Below are 8,756 nucleotides of genomic sequence, written 5' to 3' on the forward strand. Positions count from 1 at the left end.
ATGATTGGAAAATCTTGACGTGCTGAATTTAGTTTTTTTTTGTATGGCTACATAGAACCCGTCAAACATCTTTTATTCTTGACCTGTCAAATGTTGAGTTAAAGTCCAAAAAAGAGTTTTTTAAATGCTTAACTAGAAACAGACATTCTGTGGAAGAAAGGGGAGGCCACAGAAACAATGATTAAGCAAATGCACAAAAGGAACCCAGTGGTTGTCCTTTACTTCTAAGACATTGTTAAACACACACACACACACACACACACACACACACACACCCACACACACACACACACACACACACACACACACACACACACACACACACACACACACACACACACACACACACCCACACAACACACACACACACACACACACACAACACACCACACACACACACACACACACACACACACACACACCACACACACACACACACACACACACACACACACACACAAATTGGAGAATTTGCATGGTTATTTTGGCCAGACTGAAAAGAAGAGAGGCATTAGAGATGGTGAAAATAGGGGAAGAAGTTAAATAAAGAGTGTCTATCCATCTGACTGGGAACCCACACAACAGGTTGCACAATTAATAATTCAAATTAGAAGGTGTCACAGGATCTGTTACAGTTTACAATAATATATAGAAATCTCCTTGCTGGTCAAATACAGTTCATCTTTTACCTTTTCACATGAACAAATAATCAAATGAAACAAATCTGAGGTTTCACGGTGTGAAAGAGTCACAAGTAGAAAATACTTCACATTATGAAGTTACTGTAAAGGTCAAAATAATACTGCCACCTAGTTGACCTTTGTAGTCAATAGCAGATATAAGACTACAATTCCCACGGCGCCGAGCCTAGACATATCAGGGAAATGTGTGTTGAAGACACCGACGAGACACAGTTCCCAACCGTCCAATTCTAACGTTTATCATCTGATAGAAACAGTCTTGCTTCTCTTCTCAGTTGTTGGACTCCTAAAGAGAATGCATTTGTGAAGGTTACATACTGTACTTTATCAGGTACGGCAGAGAAAAAGGAGATCCGTTTGTTGGGAACATTTTCTTTCTACAGGGAGTGAATTGACAATTTATCTACGATAGGTGTGAGTCTGCTCTGTCACACTTTTGTCCCAAAAAACAATTGAAGTCAGAGAAGAAATTCCTGTAGCAGAGGCTTAAATGGCTGTGAATGGATGTATTTGTTGTGTGGGCTGATGCTGAAAATAGACTCCATTCGATCTGGTGGAGGAACCAAGATTTGAACAATTCTATGAACGAAAAATGACAACTTGTATCTGGAGCTTGAATTGAGACTCAGCAATGTCTGCAAAGTAATATGACGCTTGCATTTACGATTGGAATAGATAGGCTTAATCTTATGGAGCAACAATAATTGACAAAGTGACTTGCACACCAAAAAACAACAGTCCTTTCAGACTGACACAGTGGAGCAATGTATGCCCATGTACAGTATGCTGTTGGCGTAAACAAGTCACCGACCTGACCCTGGCACTGCCTGGCCTCTTTTCACATAAAGCGACTGTAAAGTGAGCTACAATTATAAAATGTGACGAATTACTTCGCTTTGGGTTTACGAGGTTAACTAAAGCAGCTGATGGACAACACTTTTCCTCAGTGTTTAAGACGGCTATCATCAATAGTTTTATATTGATAACGGATGACAGCGCTACTTGGCCATCCACATGACTCTAAAAGAATGCTTATATTTCTCCATATCTGCCGGGTTTGTTTATAACAACTGTTTGCTAACAATTATGCCATATCAACTTAAAAGGTGGTAATATGTCTATGTAGAATACACATCTGGTTCCTGTTGCACCAAGTTGGCCAAAAAAATACAATGATGAGATAATTGTCTTCCCCCTTTTTTCTATGTTCAATATCATAACAATTGTTTTTTATAATCTATTCACAGGGTCTCCAAAAAAAAAAGCAAAATGGAATCTCTTTCTTGGTGTTAATTAATGGTAAACCTTCATTAATCTTGCAGGTTGGATATCATAATGTACCAAAAGAGCTAAAAACCGATAACCGATGTCTGTGATGTCAAAAGCTTCTGGCTTTATTGTATAGTGAAAACACGTTTGTGATAATATATCCCCAGGCAAGTTTATGATCATATCTTTCCAGAGTGGTTTCTGAGACTGTGTTCTATCTCTGATCCTTAAATAGCTCCATCTAGATCAGGGATGGGCAACTTTGATGGTGGTGGGGGCCACATCATTGATGTACTGGCCACCAGGGGGCCGCAGATTCACTTGGAACACACACACAAATTCCATGTGTTGTATGTAATTATTAACAAATATACTAAGTCTGACATCTTCATTGACATTTTACAATCTTTCAGGGAACATCCCCAACAAATGGGAACATCCACAGAAATGTTATTTCATTTTTACAAGTGGCATGTTTGTATTGAACAGGTTATTAAACAGTGGAATAAAACTATTTTTAAACTATTGGAAAGCACGGAAAATGTGTGTGTATTGAGATTAACCATTAGATGACATACACATGAAGTCATGAACACTAACCCAGACATTAGTTGTCTAACTTGAACCTAAAACACTTGTAGCCAGTCTCTGCATTCCCCTTATTCCACAATAAGGGGAATGTCAACACAGACACCTGTCAGCCCGCACTCTGCTGTTCCTCAGCACCACTCCCCCTCCCTCCCACTGAAATTATGAATGAAAAGCGTAGTAATCGATAACACGGCAGGGTCCGTGACAGTTTGTTTTCATCTGATTTCAAATAAACAAAGTCTTGGTTTTAAGAATATTAAACTTGTTTCGTCAAATTCAGATGATAAAAACAACTGTTAAGCTTGTAAAGGCATAATTACAAGAGGCAACTTAACGTCAGAGCAGGAATAACAACAGCCGGTGTTTCTTGTGAGGGTTTCCCCGGGAAACAAACACAATACACACAAATGCGTCACAGATTATTTCGCGGTATTTGAAATCATCTACGCAGCTCGCGACGTAACTAGGAGTCTAGTGGACGGTATCAGTACTACAAGTAAAACAATATATATTTTTTTTTTAATAATTACGTTGTTTAGAAATTAATCTGAGGGCCGCAAAAAGAGGAGGTGGGCCGCCATTTGCCCATCCCTGATCTAGATGTATCTCAAATCAGTGGGTCACTATTTTGAAGTAGGTCAAAGCGCTGCTCTGACAAGACTGGCCGCAGTTACTCTTCCACTTAGGGGATAAGATGTCCGTTTCTAAAGACTTGCTGCGTTTTCAGGCAAAAAGTGTCTTTTGTATGAAGCTCTTTTATTTCTCTTCATCTTCCCACTTTCAGTTAAAAGATAGTCCAACATTTTTCCAAATAAGCTTATTTGAGTTCTTGCTTGAAGTCCAAAGAGAAGATCAATACCACTCACATCAGGTTGTTCAGTCTGAAGCTGGAGCCTGGTAACAGCTAGCTTAGCTTAAATATAAACTGGAAACGGGGTAACCTTACCAGTGGCGTAGCCAGGAATTATTGTGTGGGTGGGACTGGAGAAATGTAGGTGGGCCAGGGGGAGACTTATTAAGCGTGGGGTCTGAGCGGAAACTTCATTATGATTTTAATATTTTTTGAATGCACTAATTGAACATAAGCATAAACTAGCAGGTGAAAACAAAACAATAGGCACGGCGGCCTAAGAATGTGTGTAAAACTGACTTCCATATGACTGGCTCGGCGGCCATAGGTTTTTTATCCTTGACAGTTGCACAGTGGGCACACACTGGAAGTGTTTTCATATTCAGCAAATGTGTACACGCTTCACTGCAGACTTCGCTCACGGCAAAACTTACTTTACTTACTAATTTACTCAAGGTAAAAAAATGCACTCCCTATTCCATTGTCATGGAGGTGGAATCTAACTATATCCAGAATAAGTTTGATTGGATTCAGGGTAGAAACATGTTTATTTCTGCTGTAAAATTGGGCATTTTAAAATGGGGGTCTATGGAAATTGCTCCTTTCTGCATCCATCCCCTGTCGGCCACTAGATGAACTGCAGTTTGTGGTACTTCCTTCTGGGCTATGACGCGCTGATTGGCTGTGGGTGGGCCATGGTTTACAAGGAGTTGAGTTTGGGACTAGTCCGTGGCCAAGAGCAGTGACTTCCCAGACTCTCCTCTGCTTGCATTTCGATACCTTCAGGGTTGCTGTTTCTAGTCTTTTCGGTCTTTATGCTCAGTATGCTAACTGGCTGTTGGAAGGATACATACTAAAAAGACAGAGGAGAGTGGTATTGATCCTCTTATTTATATCTTGGCTAGAAAGTAAATACACATCATTTACAAACTGTCATACTCTTTATTTAAGCCTCAAATTAGGTTTCCTTAAATACCATTAAAAGGAGCTGTTATCAGTGCCGCGGATCAACTTTCTGTGAGCATGACAAATGAGTACCTTAAGGGCACTAAGATTTCACATCAGTTGTGAAGCAGTTGTATCAATTATGTGCCAGTTGGAAATCTTGGCTTTAGGCAGAACAGAATTTCATATTACTGTTCACCCACATAAACCGGGGTAATAATGTGACTGAACTTTACTTCGCCTGTGAGTTGTTTTCCTCAGGAAAAGCTGCTGACCAAAGTACTGGATTTTATATCTGCTCAGTTATGCAGTGGTATTTAGGCAGCAACCAACACTCTAATATTTACGCAACGATCCAAAACCATGTATTTATACTGTAGCTCCTGAATGTTGCTTGTGTGAGTTAAGGTCAACAGTGACGAAGACCTAACAAATGTACTCCCTTTTCCATATTACCCTCGGCGGTAAATAAAACCATAAAATGGTAACCTTTTGGCCATGTGGATGTCATGGCACCCCGTGATAGCCAAATGTTCCAGTTTTAAGGCCTACACCAAATGTTACAGCAGATAAGTCCACAGGGGAAAAGTTAAAGAAAAAGAAAGGAGCCTGTGCTACTAAATGAATAACATTTAAGGGAGGGGAAAAAATGAGGAACCAGTCATTTCAGATACAGATGCCTAACTTCAACACATATTTAAATGGTTTTCTAAAACTATTTAAATGATTTAAGTTGGAATTTCAGCTGTCCTTAGTGACAGCGAAAACCATTTATCCATTGTTTTAGCCTTGGGGGACTGCACTGTCCATTTGTGAGGACCAGTGATCTCTTTTTGCAGTGAAACGATGTGAATTCTTTCATTAGGGCCTTTTCTACTAGGCCCCCAATTAGCAATGCCTTCTAAACAATCTGAGACTGTTCGTGGTCTCCTCTGGGAAACAAAGAGCAGTTTAGACGCAATTAAACTCATGGTTTGTTGGTGGCCTAGGGCATTTGCTATGGCTACAGTACAGAGACAGTGAGAGAACATCTTTAGTGGTCTAGAAAATGGAAAAAGACGAGTTCCAGGCAAGACTGAAAAAATAACTTTACTAGTAACATATGTGGTTCAAAGGGCGTTGAAAATTAAGAGGCAATCAAAGAGGTTTAAAAAGCAATTTATCTTTGCTTGAAAGGGAGTCTAGCTTACAACAAATGACGTGTTGGCTAAGGTCTGGTGAGGTTGGCTTCAAAAAGTGTTAGAGTTACAAGAAACCCGTAAAGATCTGGATAATTCAGTAAATCTCAATAGCAGTCTGACTGACTAAAACAAACTTCAATATGTTTCCTTGATAGCACAGCAGCCTCTGCATCCCACTTGGTTTACACGTAAAGCTAAGGTTTGGCGATCTCCTCTGGTATACTGCACAAGGCTGACTCATCGAATCAAGGCATAAGGACTGAGAAGGAAGGAAAATTCCACTGAAACAATAACAGTGCGTCAAGGCAGAAAGTGTTTGTTTTAAGGCATCTTTTCTCAGCTGTTGCTGTAGACCGAGCAGCAGGAAGAAACTGCAGGTGATTGCAGGCTATCCAAGTCTATCTTCGAGGTGGTAATTTATGTGTATTTTGCTCCCTAAGAACCTCAGAGCACTAGATTGCCAAGTGCAATGAGATGACTTCAAAGGCAGAGGGAAGCCTTTATGGCTTGATGATGAATCTCACAAAATGCAGCTAGTGTCAGCCAGGCATGTTAAAGTCCAACTGGATTTAATGAAATGTCAAATATAGAACCCTGATTATCTTAACAGCCACTGGTGCTCCTTTTCTTGCAGTTAAAGTATCCTGAAAATGTTCTTAGCAATCATTCACAGGTTAAACATTCCCATGGTGAATGAAAAGCATTATACCTCTGCAAAGAAAATAAACCCACATTCCCTTTTCACCTGCAAAGAATTGAACAAATCTGTCTGCTCTAACTCCCCTTTGATAACGCCCTTTTCCTTTCTTACTTAAACAGAGGAGCGCGTGAGTGGGACTGAGGCTTAATAGTTTCCAGAAGTTGTTCCAGTCTGTGAAGGTGTGTGTTCACAGGGAAGTATGGGGGAGCTGTTTTTAAGCTGCTCAATGTCTGCCTGCAGATCACAACATGACTGTTAGCATTCAGAAGATCTTATCCTGTGCAGGTGATATCCTGAACCACACAGATACACATCAGTAATGCAATGCTACTCATGCTGGCAACATCTGATCATACAGTGGAAAACTTACTGTGATGGTTATGTATGTTCCACATAGACGGGTATATTGTTCTAAGAAAGTCTCCTTCACGCATTAAGAAAGCAAACAAAGATATTCTTAATTCCCCATTGTAGTAAAATAAATGTTGTTTGATTGGGGAATATACACTGCTGTCATCACATCAACACTACACTCAGTAGCCTAAGATCTGGTGAACTGCCTGAAGCAAAGATACATACATTACAGCTCCACAGAAGCCATTGACATTTCCAAAGACATGACACCAAGTTTTACCTCTCTGTCACTTAAAACGAATCCATCTGTTTGCTCGTTTTTCAAAAGCATGCACGCATTGATCAGTAAACAAGTGGTTTAAGCAGGTACTGGGCCTATGCTACCATTGCCATGACTGAATGTCAGTGTAAAATGTGTGTGAGAGCGCCTGTATCTAGAGGAGGACAGGAGGAGATGTGCGATCGCTCCTGTGACATGGCAATATTCACATGTGGCACTGGGAGACAGAAACAAAAGATCGCTTTAATTGTCTCTCCTCGGTTTCATCTCCCTCCACGTTGCTCCACTCATTCCTTCAGGGCACAGTCTACTAGTCTCACACGCAGACACAAACACAATACATGCAGTGATAATAATCATGCACACACTTATATACTTATTGGTTTTAGCATTTTTTTGCAAGACTGTGGTAACCCTTAAATCAGCTCTGCTTACCATCAATTGCCCTTGCCGGAGAGAATACTTCCAAACTGTGCAACAATCCCAAGAAAAGCAATCCTGTTGCCCACATGTTGGCCACGGTGCACAACATTGTTGCCTATCTTGAAAGATTATTAGTCATCAATCGCCTCTTGGTCCTGTCAAACTGGAGGTTGCAGACAGGCGACGACGTGAAACCGTGCCCAGGCGAAGATGCTCCTCACTGGGAAGCCTCTTTCTGGGTGCGCACTGGAGCTGACAGGGATGCTGCTGTCTGCCCACTCGGAGAATGTTTTTTGCAGACTGTCAAGGCAAAAAAAAAAAAAAAGCCGAGGCTTCTCCCAGCCCGGGTTCTTTAGGGGCTCCTCGGATTCATGGACAGCCCTGCCACAAAGGCTAGCAGGCTGAACGGAGCATCAAGCTAGCCCGACTCACAGTCGAGATGAGGGAGAGCTGGCGCCTCTGATCATGCAGCTGTCCGTCTTTTGTTCTTCCTGCCCCAGTGAAAGAAGCCACAGGAGGAATAAAGTATTGGATCAAATGTTCCTCTCCTCTCCTCCCCACCACCTCTGCTGCTGGCCGCAGATTGAGCCTGAAGCCTGGAGCTCAGTCAGTCAGCGGGTGAGTGACGTCGGCTGGCCCTCCCCTCTGGAGCACCCGACACCCCACCATCCACCTCCATCAAATCACACTCTGCTGTAATCTGCAACAATGCTCTGGGTCCTGTCTCACCCCCACACTCAATAATTTAGTGCGTAGCCATGATTGTCCTTTGTATATATATTTATTTATTATTCATTGTCTGTTATTCCAACGAGCAAGTGTTTACAACTTTGTATGTTGATGATGGTTGGCCTGCATGTATTATTGTAACCAAAACAACAACAATTTAGGCCTAATAATAATAATTAATGATGATTGCTTCTCCCCTCCTGATCTTTGCTAATTGTTATAGACCATCTAAGCAACTCTAATCAGTATTTAATTAGACACTAAAAGGGAGAATAATGAAAGCACTTTGCACAAATGAAAAAAACAAGTAATCAAATGAGCTATTCATCAGAGTGGTCAATACATATGTTCTTAAAAAACAATTATCTTAAAATACATACATTTAATAGATGATATATGAATAACACAATACATCTACAAACAACAGCATATGGAAAAATAAATGGTATAAGACTTGACTAAGTAAAACCTTTTGATTGAGATCAATCCTGAATAATTAAAGACATTCTCCCTAGGGAGTAATCTGACAAAAACTAAGAAATAGGAAAATATCTTCCTTTTTTTTAAAGCAATCTAAAAACACTTTAAAAAAATGAAATTATAGAATGTACATTTGTAGTTACCACACGGATCCCCATTGACATGTCCATTTGGCCTTACGCCAGATGAATTAACAGACAATTGATAAGATATAAAATGACAACCAGCATAAGGAATGACTAATAAAGACAAA

This window comes from Pseudochaenichthys georgianus, chromosome 5 (genome assembly GCF_902827115.2).
Source record: "Pseudochaenichthys georgianus chromosome 5, fPseGeo1.2, whole genome shotgun sequence".
Lineage (NCBI taxonomy): Eukaryota > Metazoa > Chordata > Actinopteri > Perciformes > Channichthyidae > Pseudochaenichthys > Pseudochaenichthys georgianus.